We start from the raw sequence: 18,325 nt of genomic DNA on the forward strand, positions 1-18,325 counted from the left end.
GTTTGCAATCCCAGCAGCAATTGAGGAGTGTTCCTCTTTCCTCACATCTTTGCCAGCCTGTGTTGTTGCCTGTGTTTTTGACCTTGGGCATTATGATTGGTATAAGGTGGATCTTAGGGTTGTTTTGATGTACATTTCGCTGATGACCAGAGATTAATGCAATAGAGAGTTATAACCCCCATTTGAGGAATGGTGCCATCTTAAAAGTTTTGTCCCAGGATTTTTCCTGTCTAAAGAAAATGCAGAGACAAAATGGAGCACAGACTGGAGGAAAGGCCATCCGGAGACCAGCCCAACATGGGATCCATCCCATGTGGAGGTACCAAGCTACAATACTATTGCTGACGCCATATTGTGCTTGCACACAGAAGTCTGGCATGGCTGTCCTCTGAGAGGCTTTGCCAGCACCTGACTTAGACAGAAGCAGTTACTCACAGGCAACCATTGGACTGAACTCTAGGATCCCTTAGGAAGAGTTAAGGGAAGGACTGAAGGAGTTGAAGAGGACTGCAACCCCATAGGAAGAAGAACAATATCAACTAAGTGGATACTTAGAGCTCCCAGAGACTAAGCCACAAAACCAAGAGTACACGTGGGTTGGTTCCTGGCCCCTCCTACATATATAACAGAGGATTTCCTTGTCTGGCCTCGGTGGGAGGGAATGCACTTGGTCAGGTGGAGGTTTGATGCCCCAGAGGGTGAATGGTAGAGGGGTCAGGTGGAGTAGATGAGTGGGTAGAGAAGCAGGCTCTTAGAGGTGAAGAGGAGAGGGATGCAGTGGTGAGCTCATGGAGAAGGGAGTCAAAAATAGGGACAACATTTATTATGTAAATTAATAAAATAATAAAAAGTATCTAAATATAAAGAACTAGACAGAAAATTTGATCTCAGCTAATCAGTATTTATACAAATTTTTATTTACTAAAAGTTACTAATAATATACTAGCTAATCCATGAATATGTTAATTGATTTTGTTTAAGATACTTGACTGGAAAATAAAAAAGGCAATATCTGATGTCAAGCCTCTTGGATTTTACATGGAAAAGTAGTAGAGTGGTTCCTTGAAAGCCTAATGCCCTAGGTCCAATTCTGGGTAATGGAAAGAAACAAATGAACTATATACAACACAGGAGAGTGTTCACCCAATTTAAAAGGAGTTTTATTATGATAGCTCTTAATAAATTTAAGATCTTCCCCTGAAGACCAACAGGCCTGACATCAGATGTGCCTTTCTCTTCTCAAGTGTAGTAACTTAAGAATAAACTGTGAACTTCATGCATTAGTTAATATTTTATTTCTAATTTATAGTGATTGAAAAAATTTGAAAAGCACAAAGTGATTAGTTGATATCAATTGTGTAAACTTTCTTTAACATGCCATTATTTTGAGTTCAGTTTTACATACTATCTGAACATAAACCATGGAAAGAAAAGAAGGGAAAAGCACATAAAATCTACATGATCACTGATGTATACTTTCCTATAAATAGATTTACTATTTGTAATATGTTTAAATTTCTTTATATAATTGAAAAATTAATTACCAATCTAACACTCTTTTTGGAAGAGTAAATTAGAAAACTCTCATGAAATGTGTGTGTGTGTGTGTGTGTGTGTGTGAGTGTGTGTATGTGTGCGCGCGTGTGTGTACTTTTATACTTCAGTGATGTATAACTTAAGTTAATAACAGTTTTATTCAAACAATTAAAAGAGGTTGAACGATCCTCCATTTATTTAGTAATTATATTATGATTTACTCTGAAAAGTACTGTTGCTTCAGTAGGGTAAATTGCATTGAATTACTTTAAAACATACCATTTGCAGCCTCATGATCTACCTGGATAGAGCGAACTCAACAAACTAGATCTAATTTTGGTTTTCATCTTGTTCTTTTTTCCCAAGGTTCCCAAGGGGGTGGGATGTGGAAATGATGACAAGCTTGACTAACTCACAAGCAGCTGAAATTTTATTGCCATTCTTTTAAAAGTAGTTTTAACTGGTACTTATCCCAGAGGGATATACACTAAAAGACAGATGTTGGTTCTTTTTCCTTTTGTTTCTTTTCCTCGGGCTAGAACTTGTTTGTTTTGTTTATTAATTGAGGCTAACACATGAGCTGAGTCATATCTACTCAGAGATTCTAGAAAATTTAACTTTTCAAAACTCCATTTTCTCGAACTTTGTTTCATTTGAAAGCAAGAAAAAAAGGATAAATCTTTTATCATAGTATAGATTGCACCACTGAAGTAAGTAGGAAAGTATCTACTATTTATTTTATAATGAATTACATTTTTATTCTTTTAAAATAAGTGTTATGTGATTTTCTTAGCTGAAATTTTCTATACTCTAATTCAATGCCACAAGTTTATGCAATAAAGTGTTTTAAAAGATGTATAGAAACTAGCCAGGTCCAACTTCTTGTCCACTTTTTGTTCCTGAATATACTATAATTTGATATAAACATAAACACACAACCCCTGTCACAGTGCAGCATAAGCTCTTAAGCTGCTAAGCTAAAACAAACCTTTTGCCCTTTAGGCTGTTTGTCTAGGATTTGGCCCCACTAACAAGAAAAGTGACTAACACAGAGGCTTGCCGTTCTTATAGAGCAAAGGTGCAATCATTAGCATATTTGATTTTTCAAGATCATAATTTTCTCATTCTCTATTGACATCAATTTAGGGAAACTTTATTTTTCTCGACAGTTTATGTAAATTCATATTTAGAGTCTTTTTAAATATAATTTTGAATTCTATGGTAATTTCTTATCGGTTTTTTAGTGAAAGCCGTATTGATTGCTACCATGGTTTATTGTCGGTTTGGTAGGTTCTAGAATCCCTTTTGAGAGAAATCTCCTGAAATGTTTGTGAAGAATCTTCTTGGCTAGGTTAAGACGGGGAGACTTATCCTAATTTCTCTTCAGCTTTCCAGAGTTGGTGAGTCCCAGATGACATAAAGCAGAGCATCTGGTTGAGAATGAATATTTCTCCTTTTCTGCCTCCTCACTGCATATGTAATGTAGACAGTTGTCTGAAACTTCTGCTGCCAACCTTCTGCCCTGGTGGACTGTATGCCCTAGAACTGTAAGCTAAAGCTAACTTACTCCTGGAAATGGCTCTTTATTCGTCAGAAGGCCATATCAAGCCAAGTAATAACCAATACAAAAGAAATCATACTATGATGGACCATGCTCTGATCTAGCTGATTGTTTGAGACATAAGCCTTTTATAATGGTTTTATGGCAAGAATGTGTAAGAGTTTGGAACTCTGGACTACAGAAGCCCTACAACACTACAATGTGCAGAATTTAATGGGCCATTTTGGTGGGTCCATGAATATCTAAGATTGAGGAGAAATTGTGGAGAATATAGGGCTAGCTAATGAAGTTTCAGAAAGAAACAAGGACACTGTTGGAAAGTGGCCTAGAGGCCATTCATGTTATATTCGGTTAAGGAATCTGGCTGCATTATGTCTGTGTCTTGCGAACTTAAGAAGGCTGAATACAGGAGTTAAGTGACTAATGTGTTCACTGAAGGAGATTCGGCATAGGGCAATATTTAAGTTACTTCTTAATGCTCAGACAGTGCAGGCTGTGGGATAGAGGAGAAAGAATAACATTGTGCAGTTTACTGAGGAAAAGAGTGAGCAGTTTTGACCACAAAAGAAAAAAAAGCACATCTGAAAGCATCTGTAACTGTTAAAAAGAAAGTTAGCGTCATTAAAGAGAAACAGGTTACTTTACTCTGGGACACAGAGAAGAAAATGCCCAGAGGACCAGGCCTTATCCTCTGAAGGGCCCATCTTGTGAAGATACACACTCATTGGAAGGACAGTGCTTAAAAACCTACAGGTCAACACATTCAAATTTATTTTTGCAATACAGTCACTGCCCCCCTCCAGGTTCCCCTGCCCACAGTTCCTTATCCCATTCTTCATCTCCCCGTCTCCAAGAGAATATTCCCCACCCCACCAGGCATCCTCACTCCCTAGGGCCTAAAGTCTCTCCTGGGTTAGTCACATCTCACACTGAGGCCAGACCTGGCAGTCCACTGCTATATATGTGTCTGGGGCCTCACAGCAGCACATGTACGCTGCCTGATTGGTGGCTTGTTGTCTGAGAGTTCTCAGGGGTCTGGATTAGTTGAGACCTGCTGATCTTCTTATGGGGTCGCTTTCTCCTTAGCTTCTCCCATCCTTTCCTAATTCAACCACGGGGGTAATTGGATTTTAGTCCAATGGTTGAGTGTAAGCATCGCATCGGCCTCAGTCAGCTGCTTTTTTCGGCCTCTTGGAGAACAGCCATGCTAGGTTCCTTCCTTAAGCACACCGTAGCATCAGTAATAGGGTCTGGCCTTAAACCTTTCCTTGAGATGGATCCCAAGTTAGGTTGGTCATGGACCTCACCTTCCCCTCAGTCTCTTCTCCATTTCTGTCTCTGTAATTCTTTTAGACAGGAACAATTCTAGGTCAGAGTTTCTGACTGTGGGATGGCAACCCCATCCATACATTTGATGCCATGACTTTCTCCTGGAGGTGGACTCTACAAATTCCCTTCCCATGTAAGAGCCTGCCCTTTGTGTCCCGAGATTCTCTCACCTTCCAAATCTCTGGTACTTCCTAGAGGGATGCCCAGATCTCACCCCCTGAGATTGCATATTTCCATTCACTCTGATGGCCCTCAGGTCTTCTCTCCTGTTTTCCCCTACCTATATCTGATCATGTTCCCCTTCTCCTTCTCCTTCCCCTCTTACACCCAGGTCCTTCTCCCCCTCTCCGTCCTGGTTTCTTCTTCCTCCTGAGCAGGATTGAAGCATCCTTACTTGGGCCCTTCTGCTTGTTAACCTTTTCGAGTTCTGTGAACTGTATCCTGAGTATTCTATACATTTTTTGGCTAATATCCACTTATTAGTGAGTACATACCAGGCATGTTCTTTGGTGTCTGAGTTACCTCACTCAGTTCCATCTTCTTTATACTTAGTTGTCCTCTTGCTTGCTTGCTTTCTATTCCAAGTAATGGCCGTCTTTCAGATGTATAGCTGGTAAAGATATTTCTCCATTCTGTAGATTACTTTTTCCCTGGAACAATGGTGTCTTTTGCTATGTAGTTTTTAATTTCAAGAAGTTCCATTTATATATTATTGCTCTTTTTAATTTACTATATAAGTAGTTTTTACAATCCAGCCATTGCCCCACTCCCAGTCCCCCCTCACTCAGTTCTTCATCCTATTCTTTCTCCCCACTGTCTCTCAGAAGATGGTCCCCTCAACCAGGCCTCCTTCCTCCCTGGAGCCTCAAGTCTCTTGAGGGTTAGGCATATCTTATCTCACTGAGGCCAGACCTACACTTGTGTCGGGGGCCTGGGTCCAGTCTGTATGCTCCTGGTTGGTGGCTCAGTATCTGGGAACTCCTTGGGTTCTGGGTTAGTTAAGACTTACTTATCTGTGGGAGAGGATATGCATGGTCCTGTGGAGGCTTGATGCCCCAGAGAAGGATGCTAGAGTGGTGAGGTGGGAGTAAATAAGTGGGTGGGGGAACACACCCTAAGAGGTGATGGGAAGGGGGAGAGAGATTATGGATGGGGTCCTGGAAGGGAACAGCATTTGATATGCAAATAAATAAAATAATAAATCTAAATGTAACCAACTAGACAGGAAACGATCCCAGCTAACCAATACTTGTTTTATACTTATTTTTACTTACAAACATTTAGTAATAATATACTAGTACATGAAGAAATCATCTGGACAATTATCATGAAAGTTTGCTAATGTTTTCAAGTGAAAGTTTATGCATCTTTTAAGATGATATTTTGGGTTTTGTCAAATTGAGTCATTTTATATGCCAGATTACACTTACTGCTTTACCATTTTAAAAATTCCTTTCTGCTAACATTCCTGGGGAATATTTTGAGACAAGGGGATGTATTTTAACATATATAACATATATAACATGAATGTTCTGTCATAATATTTCATAAATACTTCAAATAAATATTTCATAATAAAGTTGATCCCATAGATGATGATACCTATATAAAATAATTTTAAAGGGCCATGCATAACCTACGTGACAATATTAAGAATAAGCTCACTGCTATGAAAATTTATCACTTTTGAGTTGTTAGGAAGTGAGTTAATATAGACATCCAAATCTGATAGGTTATTGCTATTCTTATCCTCCAGAACTTGGTGCTCTTATTCTGTTGATGAAATCAAAACATATTTGAGTCACAGAACACAGAGAAATCAATCAGGTAGTCACCTATAACATTCATGCCTACTAATTAGCCTTCATTCTGCTGAACAGTACTGGACACACTACATAGGAAAAACGTGGTTAGCCAGGTATGAACCCTACAAGGTACAATAAAGATATAGCCTTACAATGACTACTCATGTAGTAGTGGTATGGATGTCATGGGAATAACCAACCACTTTCTGATTTCACTTTAGTACATTTCTACATGTTGAAATCTAAACCAGCAATTACCTATGCTAAGATACTGTGATCATAAAGGTCATAGGGTGGGAAGGACCTGTCTAATTATTACTTTGATGGTGTGCATACTATTAAACAGACTCCTATTCGCTAATCGTTATACCTTACCAGCAGTATATCTACTAATCTTCATCAGAGAAGCTTAGTTTTGCAGTAAATGAAAATTAGCACAGAAACATAGAACTCATCAGGGAGTAGTGACTAAGAGAGTATAAAGTTCAGCTATGTCATATAACACTTATGTCATACTTCTTGTTCCAAAAATCAAGGATCATTGTGAAAAACAGATGTAGAAAGATCATCAGGCACAGACTCGCTGGATGATGACAAGGCCCTAAATTTTCTAAGCTCAGAAGTGCAGTCACACATTTGAGCTCAAAGCAGTTAACATTATGAATTCATGCATATACAAAACCCATGGAAGTCCAAGACATTCAAAGTCCCAGCATAGAGGATGAAGGTGGGCACAAAGTGAAGAAGAGAAACTATTTGCAATTGATAGCTTCTTGAAGAAAGAGATTTTTCTTTAAGATGCAGTTCCTGAAATGTCAACCATATTCCTCTGGGAGGTCACATAAATAAGAGTATATAGGCAACAATAATGGTATTTGGCTGGTTCGTTTCATCTATAAAAGTTAGGTGATTAGGGGAAAGTGTAGCTAAAAGAAGAGAAGTGTGCGGGTGTGGTGTGTGTATGTGTGGGTCCATGTATGTATGTATATGTGTATGTGTATGTGCCTGTGTGTGTATGTGAGTGTGTGTGTGTGTGTGTGTGTGTGTTATGTATTTAGTATTAGCTAAATGCATTGTAAGATATTCTTCAAGGACTAGTCAATATTGGAAGAAGTAATTTTTGAACTGTATATTTTCTAATATTGGTATTTATTTGAGTCAGTTAGCTCTTATTAACTTGTAAATCCAGAACTCAAGTTATACGTAATGCAGGATAGCACAGTATACTAAATGTCCTTGGAGGAGCAAACATTTTCATTTCTCTAGGCCTATCTTGGATATTTGTTCTCCTGCTAATTTACCAGATTAGTGGACATATTTCTGTGTAAGACAAAACCTGAGTGTCAAGTCAGGATACCATTGCATATCAAGCAATCATAGATTTCTTTCTTATATTAGATAAAAAGTGGATAATAAAAACGTTTCCTATTTTTTCAAGTAAACACAATTATTGGGTGTTTGAGAGATGGTTTAGACTACTGCATGCTCTTCCACTTGACCAAGGTTTGAATCCCAGCACCCACATGGGGGCTGACAGCCATCTGTAACACCAGTGTCAGTGGATCCAATGGACTTTTCTAGTCTTTGTGCACAGTGCATGCATATAAACAGACAATCGTGTACATGCAGGTAAAAATACAATATAAAAATAACCTAAAAATGTAAAAAACAATATAGTTACAATAAGGTAAGTATCTTTTCGTGGCACTTTCTGGAGAACCAGAATTTTTAAGCACTGGGAAGAGTTTTATTTATTAAAGATTATTAATAAAGATAAGTCATACTTTCCTCTGCAAAAGGAATTGTTCATGAAAATAACAAGATTCATAAGATTATCGCTCAAATTTGTTAGTATTCTCTGCAACATTGATTCCAGAGAAATATTTCAAAATATTGTAAAAATATTTTAAGCTGTTTGCATGAAAACACTGTATAGTAAATAGATCTGCAAAGAGAACTATGTATTTGAAATATTTTTAAAGCAAATGACAAAGTATGGACCGTATTTCTAGGAGGAAGTTGAATTTCTAAGGCATACTTTGAAGTTGTACTTTAGACCTGAAGAATATTACAGTGTTTAAAGTGTCTCTATTGTACCTTACTTATGATACTTGAATGAAAGAACATTGAATAATATAATAATATATTTGATATTTGAGTATAATTTGATTTTAAACGTATACAATGTAAAACACTCAGATCCATTTAGAAAACATTCCATCTGTATACATTTACTTTAGTGTAGCTTGTTACTCTTTCATTCTGTCATTTTATTTTTACAAAAATGTGCTTAGATAACTTTTGCAACATTTTATAATTCTTCATTATGAATATACCAAGGAGTTATATATTATTTTCTTTTTCTTCTCAGAACTTTTAAATTTGCTTTTTTAAAAAAGCCCCCAACCTGTGTATTCTATTTGTTTTAAGGTGAACAATCTTTCAGAAAACTATATAGTTTTAATGATATTCGGGACTTAAGTTAAAGCCATTTCTTCTAATTTCTAAAATTTCTGTCTTTCAGGATTACAGTGAAGACACATACAGAATTATGTGCATGTGTACTTTAAATATTTCTTGCTTCATTAATAAATCTACTTTCCACTCTTGCAAATACTTCTGAATCAGTTCGAATTAAAACCTCAAGCATATTTGCCAGGAGAACAGAAATGCAAGGAGTAAAAAGAAAGACTCTGTAAGGAGTTTCTGTATGGGAAGCAGTGTCTTACTGAATAACCAGTGATTCTCATACATGCACAAAGGCGTCCTCAGAAGTCAATCACTAAGGTAGTCATGCAGATCTTCATCATGAGGAAAAACATACAAATGAGGAATATGCACAATTTCAATTTGAAATATCCTGTGATCTTTGGGGATGTTTCCCATCCATTTAAAAAAAGAAGAAGAAAAAAACCCAGCCATCTTCTGAGGCAAACAGCTACTGGGAAAAAACACTACCAAAATATATAATAGGACACAGACTTCCAGAAAAAGCTTGCCGTTGTCCCCAAACAGCGCCCAGGTTAATATCTCAAGCATCTGTCCTGATCTCTACGGTCTAAGCTTTTAACTAACTTTAATTAAATGGAATCTTTGGTGTGCAAGGGTACATATGCCTGGGATATGAACAAGAGAAACAAACAGCAGAGTCTGGCATATGGTTACATACACGTGCATCATCTGACTTTTGATTTTTTGAAAGTATATGTTAACATTCATGAGAGGATTTAAAAAAAAAAAAGGCAAGAGCTGAAATAGAACAGTCTCTCTGGACTTCAACTTTTTGCCTACTATTCGTACCATCACGGCCAGGATTATAAAACACTATGTCTTAATTGTCAAATGCACAATCTGCAGTGTTTAAATGGGCCCTGTGGAATTGGGCCCAAAACTACACCAATCGGTTGCAAGCTATTTTTCTCTTCCGTTAGATGTTCGGCTGCAGTATTTGCATAAATGTAGCTGCACTGTCCGTCTTTTAACTTTCACTCAATTAATTATGCTTCCAGCCCCCTGCTGATGGACAAAAATGAGACTTCATCTGCAAATAGCTTCAGCAGTTTACAGCTTATTAAATGCCAAAATCCAGTTAAGACAGTTTGAGAATTCTCATGTCAGGCATTTTAACATGCCATTTTTAACACAAAATTCTTATTAAAAAAATGAACCCACCACTCCAAGTCATGGAAAATAAAATCACTAGCATAAAGGTAATGAACAGAATAGAATTTCATACAAATTGTGTACTTAACATAGGTGGTTTAGTCTGAGCACACTTAATTGGTTTGCCTCATAATGAAGCAGCCTGAGAAGGACAACTAAGTTGAGAAGAAGATACTTTCTCCAAATTACAAACAGTCTTTAACTATGGAAGCAGCTTTTATCCTTTATGTAAAAGACGTATGCGTCTGAAGAAAGTAGAGGAAGAGCGGCAACATACTCATGTATCCTCTTAAATCTATCTTTGCACTAATTTCCCGTGCTAGATTCTACATATTGCATCAAACATCTGGCATGATCACAATCTCCTTTGCCTCATGTAATGCAGGGCTGGCAAATCACAGAAATCAGAGGGAGAAAAAGGAATGTACCTATTAAACTTGAATGAAGATGTAATAGTCCAGCATTTCGTGATTCATTCTGGTGTGGTTGAAATAATTCCAGAATTCTCTGTGATTACTTGACCTTGCAACATCTTCATGATCTATTAACACCTGATCAAGTTCAAAATGTCCTATGGCAAACATGTTTCTTCCAGAGATATTGGGCATAAAGTAATTTATTTTTGTAGACATTTTATTTACCATTCCCTTAGTGACACTTTTATTGATAGTGTATCTATATCTATATCTATATGTCCTTAGAATATGAAGAAGGAATATACTACTCTTTCTTAACTTTTTTCTTTCCTTCCTTCTTTCCTTCCTTCCTTCCTTTCTTTCTTTCTTTCTTTCTTTCTTTCTTTCTTTCTTTCTTTCTTTCTTTCTTTCTTTCTTTCACATTGAAAGATTCAATACCTCTAGGGAGCGATATCTGGTGTTGGACTAACTCATCATTGGGATTATTTTAGTCATTGTCACAGAAAGTGAAGTTATGCTAATTTGACAATTGACAAGCACTCTCATATATGAGGTTACTGTTTTTATTTTAACTTTATTCCACATCATATGGTATTCTAATGCTGGGAATTATGTTGACAAATTGTGTTTGTATATATGTTTTTCTTACTCTTTATCAAGATAAAGTTGATCATGACATGATTTATGACAAAGTGCCATGGATTATTTTTAAAGCAATTTATCTCTAATCATATACCAATTAACAGCTTTCATAACAAATACTCAAACTGTAGTTGGCATTTGATCAAAAGGATCATATCACATTGCTGGTACTTAAATATTTGGAGCATCTGAAAGAAATTTATGTAATATACGCTTATGCAACTACATATGTGGTAAAGATCTGGAAATACTAAATAAAGTGAATACAGAGCCCTTATTTTGCCTGCTAGAAAGGGTATTATAGAAAGTGACATTATTATTTAGAACATAGATGCATTTCTCATTGTGTGTGATGTACATGCCTTTAACTTGGAAGGTAAACTTGAGAGTTAGAGGCTATCCTGGCCTACAGGTCAAGTTTTAGGCCTGCTAGATCTAAATTGTTTGTCTAAAATAAAAATAGAAGGCAGTTATTCAGGCTTGAAATTATATAAGAACCAACGACAAAAAATGTCTTCAATGTGTTATATTTATATACTTCTATATAAACATACATAGATACACACAGATATACAATAAGAATACAGGAAAGGAGGCTATTAATTGGAAGGGGCCCATGAAGTATTTCAAGGCAGGGTAGCTGGAAGCAGGGTCTGCAAAGAGGAAATAGAAGGAGAAAGTGACATTCTTATTGAATTAAAACATTAAAAAAAAGAAAAGGTTTCTTCCTTTTCTAGAATTTCGATTAACAAAATAAGAAAAATACACAACTAACTCAATTATCTTCCTTATAACTTAGTGAACATTATTAGTATCTGTTAGATTTCTAGAGCTAGATTAAAGTAGATAAATTAATTTATGAAGCTTACATGTATTGTGTGATTATAAAATATAGATATGTACTTAGTTTATTTTATAGAACATCTATTGGAACATATTTGAAAACAGGACAATTGCAACTCATACGAAGGCTGATAGGAGCACTGATATCAAATACAACTTAGGTGTTTTTGTAATGGTGTCAAGCAGCACATTCATAGAAATGTCCCACTAAGGTGAGAAACACAAGATCAATACAGAAGATAACTCTGTGCATATGCAGAGAAGTATCAGAAACACATAAATTTCTGTGAGCTTTCAGTTTTCAACAGAAAAGCTGGGCTTAAAATTCCCCAGATGCTATGGTCAAGGCAGAAGAGGCCAGTGTCAGTCAACTGAATATGGAACATGAAGATAGAAAGACATAATCAAAATTTCTGCTACTCTCATATGATGTACACCCACTCTCTGCTACTGTAAACTTCCCAAATTCAGAATCTTCTATGCTAGGAGGCTTTCATTATGTTATTATCATGTATTCCACCATATTTCCCACAGTTTCTTCTGAAAGCAAGAAAAATATTTTAAATGAAGATGATTGTTGTTTTATTGGTAAATTTTATTGTGCATTCCAATTAGAAACCCAAAGACAGACAAAGAAGACTGATGAGTTACACATAGCGTGCATCTCTATACACTGGGCCACTTTATTTAAAAAAATCTTTTTCTGGATATCTTCAGGAATGTTTTGCCCTAAAACGTTTGTTTTGTGAGTGACTCTCTGAGTGACATCAAAAAATATGCCCAGCATAGTGTCTGAAACTTGACTGCCCAAATATGACCTAAAAAGTCATGACACCAAAGGAGAGAAGCCCTTGATAGCTGAACCTTAAACACAGATGTAGGCAATTGTGAAAGGTTGGAAGTGTGTGTATGCATGTGTGTTGTGTGTGTGTGTGTGTGTGTGTGTGTGTGTGTGAGAGAGAGAGAGAGAGAGAGAGAGAGAGAGAGAGATTGGGTTACCTCATTCAGGATGTCATTTTTCTATACATTTGCCTATGAATTTCATAAAGTCATTGTTTTTGATAGCTGAGTAGTACTCCATTGTGTAGATTACCACATTTTCTGTTTCAATTCCTCTGTTGAAGGGCATCTGGGTTCTTTCCAGCTTCTGGCTATTATAAATAAGGCTGCTATGAACATAGTGGAGTACATGTCTTTGTTGTATGTTGGAGAATCATTTGGGTATATGCCCAGGAGTGGTATAGCTGGGTCCTCAGGTAGTGCAATGCCCAGTTTTCTGAGGAACCTCCCGACCTATTTCCAGAGTGGTTGTACCAGTTTGCAATCCCACCAACAATGGAGGAGTGTTCCTCTTTCTCCACATCCTCGCCCACACACCTATGATCATCTGATCTTTGACAAAGGAGCTAAAAACATCCTGTGGAAAAAAGACAGCATTTCCCCAAATGGTGCTGGTTCAACTGAAGATCAGCTTGAAAATGAATGCAAATTGACCCATTCTCATCACCCTGTACAAAACTTAAGTCCAAGACTTTTCTTTTTTAATACTTTGACAAAACCTTGCTTTGTCTCAACCATGTGTGATATGCATTGTGTAACGCAGTGGAACTTGGCAAAGCCTAGAATTGAGTCCACAAAGAAAAAGAAACTTGCCTTGTTAAAAAAATTATCAATGTCTACACTATTGGATAGATATTACATTGTGAATCTTGCTTTTGACAAAGAGATCACTTCCACCCTCTCTCCAAAGAACAAAACCTAAAAATTCTACGGAGTTCATGAATGTAGTTGAAAGTCAAGCATCATGCTATTTACCCATCAACTCTGAACATAGGTCCTCGGAATCAAGCTTAGGGGCTTATCATTTTCTGTATCGTATACTTCAGACCCCACCTTCACTCCCCTCTAAAACATTCAGGATGCCATTGTAAAGCAGGAACAAGGAAACACAATTCAAGTTTTAATTCAGGAAAGGAAACAATGTGACACTACAGAAAACACTGTTAGCAATACCAAACTTTGTTGGGCAACCTTCGTACCGTACCTATATCACCACAGGGCACTCTGTGATTCCTCTTTATGCTTTGAATGATTTCAGATGGCTGAGGCCCATGAATGATACACATAGAATATCTGCTTGCTTGTCCTATGTCCTTGTTTCACATGGGCACTAGGAAAAGTAAACTTCCATTTGATCTGAGAAACACTGTGTGCAGGGTTGTTTGTTTCAGGGGTTAGTATTTCTAAAACTAAGGTCGTCATTGTAAAGAGCCCTGTCAGGGTATGACTTTGTTCAAAAGAGGAAGCATTTCCTCTATGGGGACAAAGCAGCATGCTGGGAAGAAATGGAAACTAATTGTGCAGCTAATTCTGTTGCCCAGTTTATAGCAGCCTATGTGGTAGTTGATAAAAGTTGGCATTTAATTTATTCAAGGACTACTCTGTGGTTTTTAAAGGGAAAAGGCAATTATTTCTTATAACTAAAAGCTTCCTCCTTCTTAGAGAATCTGAAGTGAGTTAATAAAAGTGATAAGCATGCCGTGATTAACCGTGGGTCCGGGGTGAGGAGAGGGAATGGTGAATTCAGGCCCTGACAAATCTAAATCATCTCAAGGTCAACTTCAAACATAGGCAGCTTTACATTTCCTGAGTTGATAAACAGGATCTTAAAATATGTGTAAGGATATTTGGAAAGGAACAGTCTTATAAAATGATTTTCAGAATTACGGATTATTGGACTGTCATTCACATAATTATGAAGTATGGTTTCTTGGGTTAGTAAAATTACTCTCATCGTTCATAAGGACTAATGTGGGAGATTTATATCAAAAGACTTATAGAAGTGGGGTGTAAAGATTCTGAAAACCGGAGGGAGTTAGAGCCTTCAATGCAACCGTGTTTGTGGACACGAATGGGCAGTTACATTTATTTTTTTTTTTATTAACTTGAGTATTTCTTATATACATTTCGAATGTTATTCCCTTTCCCGGTTTCCGGGCAAACATCCCCCTTCCCCCTCCCCTTCTTTATTGGTGTTCCCCTCCCCATCCTCCCCCCCTTGCCGCCCTCCCCCCAACAATCTAGTTCACGGGGGTTCAGTCTTAGCAGGACCCAGGGCTTCCCCTTCCACTGGTGCTCTTACTAGGATATTCATTGCTACCTATGAGGTCAGAGTCCAGGGTCAGTCCATGTATAGTCTTTAGGTAGTGGCTTAGTCCCTGGAAGCTCTGGTTGCTTGGCATTGTTGTACATATGGGGTCTCGAGCCCCTTCAAGCTCTTCCAGTTCTTTCTCTGATTCCTTCAACAGGGTCCTATTCTCAGTTCAGTGGTTTAATGATGGCATTTGCCTCTGTATTTGCTGTATTCTGGCTGTGTCTCTCAGGAGCGATCTACACTTCTGCACTTCTTTGCTTCATCCATCTTGTCTAATTGGGTGGCTGTATATATATGGGCCACATGTGGGGCAGGCTCTGAATGGGTGTTCCTTCAGTCTCTGTTTTAATCTTTGCCTCTCTCTTCCCTGCCATGGGTATTCTTGTTCCCCTTTTAAAGAAGGAGTGAAGCATTCACATTTTGATCATCCGTCTTGAGTTTCATTTGTTCTAGGCATCTAGGGTAATTCAAGCATTTGGACTAATAGCCACTTATCAATGAGTGCATACCATGTATGTCTTTCTGTGATTGGGTTAGCTCACTCAGGATGATATTTTCCAGTTCCAACCATTTGCTTGAAGTAGCAGAGACACTGTGATGGGAAGTAAAATACAAGCTTCAGTAAGTTAAAAAAAAAATTCCAGCATAAAAAAGGAATGTGGACTCAAAGTCCCATTTCTAGCCTAGGAATAACCTTTTTGTAAGCATGTGGCCCATGCTACATTGATCATTACCCAGGGAATGCAGTCAGCACCAATTGGATTGGATGACTTTGAATAGTTTTCTCTAAATTTGGTGTACACGGGATAGGGGATGATGAGCAAAGAGAATGTATATGATCTAAATGCAATGTGTTACTTTCTCCAATAGTATATTTTTCAGGAAAAAAGTTATTACAGACTATTAAAATCAAAATACATAAGACAATAATTATAATTATATCCAAATAAAATAATATTATTCTCATCATTTTAATCTATCCCTACTTTCAATTTTTCCAGATTCCACTGTGTCATATTTATGAAATGACTCACTCCCCTTGGCATTTAAGAAACGACTCATTTTAAAAACCTTCTCTCTTCCTTTCTCCTCCTACTTAACTACCCCGTCCGATTTTTTTCCTTGAAATCCAAACATTTTGTGTATAAGAATTATATGAAAAAGAAATGGTGGTTATGAGCTGCTTGATATATGTAGGTGCTATCATAGTAAAGATTTTATAGGTAACATCTGTGCATGGATAGTCTTTTCTGAAGAGAAAGCAGCATTCATTCTAAAGACTAAGATTGGAGAAAATATCAGCTATCTTTTAAAATGTTGTTTCTTTCTCTCTTGTCCACCTCTTTCTTCAGTTTTTAAACATTGCGTGTTTCCATGAACGTGAATTCTTAACTTCTATAATACCTGTCCCTACTCCTTCCATAACTACTGTCTGCATTTTGCGATCTCTTGATTGTGGCAGTTGCCATGACATATTTTGGGATGCATGTTTATTCTAAGTGTAAGTTCTAGGCAGTAATTCTTATTATACTGGATGCTTAATAAAAATTTTATATAATTCAATCTCATGCAATTTATATTCACTTCAAATCATGAGACATATACCCCAGCTCTTTCTCTTTCCTCTAACATATTAATAACCACATGTCTTGGCAATTTTTGTAACTCTTCCAATTCAGATTAATCTTGAAGCTTCTTGAGGGGAAGGATTATTTTTGTAGCTTTGTATCTAGGAAGGGACTGCCTTATCGTTGGTCATTAGCAGACGGTGTGTGCGCCATGGATAAATGACTGAACGTGAGCATGCTTTTGTGGTGACACTATGTGGGATAATTTATAATTATAGAGTCAAGGCTAGTGTAAACATTTAATGAGACGTCATGCATTTGATTTATCAATTTCAATCAAGGAATGAATGATCTCAAAGGATGCATAGGTGCACACCTATAATAACCTCTCTGAACTTCACAGTGAAACGTTTTCTTGACAAAATCTTTTCCCACTATCTTAAAATATCCCCTCTTTAGTGTCTTTTTATTTTTATATTTTACATATGGCATAAGGAAAACATCCCCAGTCCAGTAGAGTCAATACTGCATCTAGGAAATTGTTTTAGAAATATCAGTGATTCTCAAGCCTTGTCCTTACATGTGATCATAAGTTAATATGTAACTCAGTTTTCTGTATTTGACTCAAATAAACATGTTACCTTTCTTACAGGATATATCATATATGCAAATGAAGAAATTTAGCTTCATAAGATAATTGTTTATATGTTATAGTGGTAGCTACTAACATCTTCAAATTCTGCATTATATAGCTAAGTGCACACTATTCGAAAAATTCCAGAACTACATAACAATTTTATATATGATATAAAGTAAATTGAATAATTAAATTTTCTAATATTTGCACGAGTGTTGAAAAGAACAAAAATGCAGTTCAAATAATAATAAATGTCCATTGATAATTAATCTTTTCTGTTTCAAAGAACATTTCTAAAATATTGTGGTTATAGTTTAATTTTAACATCTCTACCTTCCTTTTTCCTCTTAAACTCATCTGTATATGTCTCCCCACTCTTCTTCATATTTTTTATTGGTTATTATTGCAAACATGAAGTTTATCTAATGTAACATATAAAATATAACACATAGTACCTATAGTGTATTACATATAAAATAATACACATATATGATATATAACAAATCTATAATATTCATAAATGTACATAAATATATACCTAAATATAACATGCTCAATAATACAATGCCACTTTCATGAATATTTTCAGAGTTGAACAGGTAACACTAGACCACTAAATGGTGGCCTCTTCTGAGAAAGGCCACCTCTTGTCTCCCAGTCTCTTAGTTGCTTATAGTTCTTTGTGTAGGGTTAAGGCCCCCTAGGCTTTTCTCCTTCCACTTATTTTATTTATTTGTGTTCCAGCTGTTGAGGCCCCCCCATCACAGTTCCTCATCCCATTCTTCCTCCCCTTTGAATCTGAGAGGGGTGCTCTCCCCACCACCAGCAGATTGGTATCATCTTTGTTCAGTTCTTGATTACTGGACTGCCAGGAGAAAACCTTTTGACAAAGAAGTTTAATATTCAAAATTTGTCACTGACTGCCTCTGTGAGATACTAAGGAACTTAGAATTATCAGCATTTGGAAAGTCTGCACTAATTCTTGTAAGGCCCTCTTTGTAAGAGGTTGTTTGTTTTTTAGCCACACATAAATATTGTGAATCTGTTGAAACAAACTTTCAGTTTGTTGCATAAAAGTAGATACTTTGCTTTTTCTCTTTGTTTTCTTTTCCTCTTTTCTTTTTCCTTTGAAGCGCCTCCATTTTGGCAACCACTAAACTCTAAAGTCTGA

Source organism: Rattus rattus, chromosome 12 (assembly GCF_011064425.1).
Source record: "Rattus rattus isolate New Zealand chromosome 12, Rrattus_CSIRO_v1, whole genome shotgun sequence".
Taxonomy (NCBI): domain Eukaryota; kingdom Metazoa; phylum Chordata; class Mammalia; order Rodentia; family Muridae; genus Rattus; species Rattus rattus.